Raw genomic sequence first — 2,270 nt, 5'->3', positions numbered from 1 at the left:
TTCCCTACCCCTTCCAAGTTAATTTTTATTACATTGCCTAATATATGAACCTGTGAGTTGTATGTAGTATATGAGTTGTTTTTTTTCCCACTTCTAGCAAAATCTATTTTCTCATATTCTTTTTCCAAAGCGAGCAATCCCCTTGCCTAGTTTCTGATGTATATAGGTATTGGGGCTGAGTTCTGAACAGTTAAGTAGATGTTGCCTAACATGCCAATAAAGCCTCAAACACACAGCTTCAGGATACAGAAAGTCAATTTACTCCCAGTGGTTTTGTCCTGAGCCCCACTCTAAGTGCTTCTAATGATAGCTTGGCAGTGTTGGTAGTATTTTTAAATTGCTAAAAACAGGCTAAGTCTGTCTAAACATAGCCTATTTACCAGCTCTCGTCAAAACAATTCATTTTTTTTCTACACGATGATCCAGTGGACCATGGAAACCTGCTACACAGACACTAGTTATTTTAGTCCAAAGCTGGGCCCTCAGGCTACGAGCAAGGCTATCCGACCAGCGGTCACATTAAATACTGTTTCACTGTCTCGTACAGAAACAGGGCCTCTCTTTGAGAGGAAAATTGTGAGCTGTGTCAGCAAAGGCAACTCAGTAAGATGCCATGTATCTGACTATAAAATACTATAGGCCAGTACAACTGAGCAACTCTCTGTGTAGCTAAGGAGGGAGGGGGCTAAGATGGCTGTAAAACATGTTCCTCTTTTCCCACAGGCCTGGAGGCATCTGTATCCCACCAATAACCAAATGCAAATTAAAGCACCCTAAAGGGCTATTGCCCAAAAGAGTTTTATCCACTATGTATTAAACTGTTTCTTTTATAGTACAGGCTAAATAGAACAAAGGGAACCAAAAAGAAAGCTTCTATTGAAGAAAATCAGCACAGGGAATAGAACTTACAAATAGGGTGTGATTGCTTTAACACTAGTTGCCAGTACCTCATGTAACTTGTATCATGCTCTACGATGGAAAGTGGAGTTTTGATTTAATATTTAGGGCTAAATTGTCACAAACTCTGTGTTTGTGTTGAACTACCAAAGGAACACCCCAGGAATCAGACTTCATATTATACTCTTCGTATCATTATCTGGCTTCTGTTTCATCTCTCTTCTGGAGAGTTGGTTGTATCAGCTCTATAACTGATTCTGATACTGTGTCTGTCCATGTGCACGTGATGGGGGGGGTGTCCATGTGAGGGGGGGGGGGGGGGGGGGGGGGGGTGCATCTACATGAGATGCTTTACTGCACATTAGACTAATTTAATGCATATTAAACCCATCAACATCTACATGTATGTGACAATTACTGCACAGTAGATTAATTTAAAATGCTGTTTGGTAGTACCGACAGATACAGGTAATAGAAAACAGAGCTTTAAAATAATGCACTGAAGTGCATATGTAGACACTGACAAGGAAAAAATTGCTCCTGGTCAGGCTAGGCATCAGGGGGCCACAGTGTGCAGGAGGAACTGTCCTGGCTTGCTGGGCAGCTCCTTGCCAGCTGCAAGGAGACTGGGGCTGGCCCCGAGCCTTGGGGGGCAGGGGCAGCTGTCTCAGCTCAGAGGGCAGCTTCCTGCCTGCTGTGTGCAGATCAGCCCCCACCCTCCTCTAGAACCTGTGCAAATTGGGGCTATCCCTAGAGCCAGGACAGCCAAGGGCTGGCACCTGGGGGAGCCTAGAGTTCCCCCCTGACTGCTGCAGGAGGGCAGAGCAGGGCAGGAGCAACCCTGCGCTGGGCTGATCCTGTTGGGCACAATTTGCTCCTACTGTGGGTGCATATGTAGATGTGCACTCAGGAGCACTTTAATGAGCCTGAATTTTCTGCAAAGAAGATTCAAGCACATTAATTGCATGTGTGGATGAGCCTGGGGTGTAGTAAAGATGCTGCCTATTCTTCACTCTTGTTTCCTGGTTCCCAAATATCTGTGAAAGATGGCAGAGCAATAGCTCCACTAAAGTTGCACCACCTCCATATGTTACTCTCTGTTGTGTGACAGTTGACACAAGACAGTAGGAGAGAACTTTATTTCATAGATTTCATAGATTTCATAGACATTAGGACTGGAAGGGACCTCGGAAGATCATCGAGTCCAGCCCCCTGCCCAAAGGGCAGGAAGTCAGCTGGGGTCATAGGATCCCAGCAAGATAAGCATCCAGTTTGCTCTTGAAGGTGTTCATAGATTCATAGATTCATAGATGTTAGGGTCGGAAGGGACCTCAATAGATCATCGAGTCCGACCCCCTGCATAAGCAGGAAAG

This window comes from Alligator sinensis, unplaced genomic scaffold (genome assembly GCF_000455745.1).
Source record: "Alligator sinensis unplaced genomic scaffold, ASM45574v1 scaffold609_2, whole genome shotgun sequence".
NCBI classification, from domain to species: domain Eukaryota; kingdom Metazoa; phylum Chordata; order Crocodylia; family Alligatoridae; genus Alligator; species Alligator sinensis.
This window is presented reverse-complemented; position numbering follows the sequence as displayed.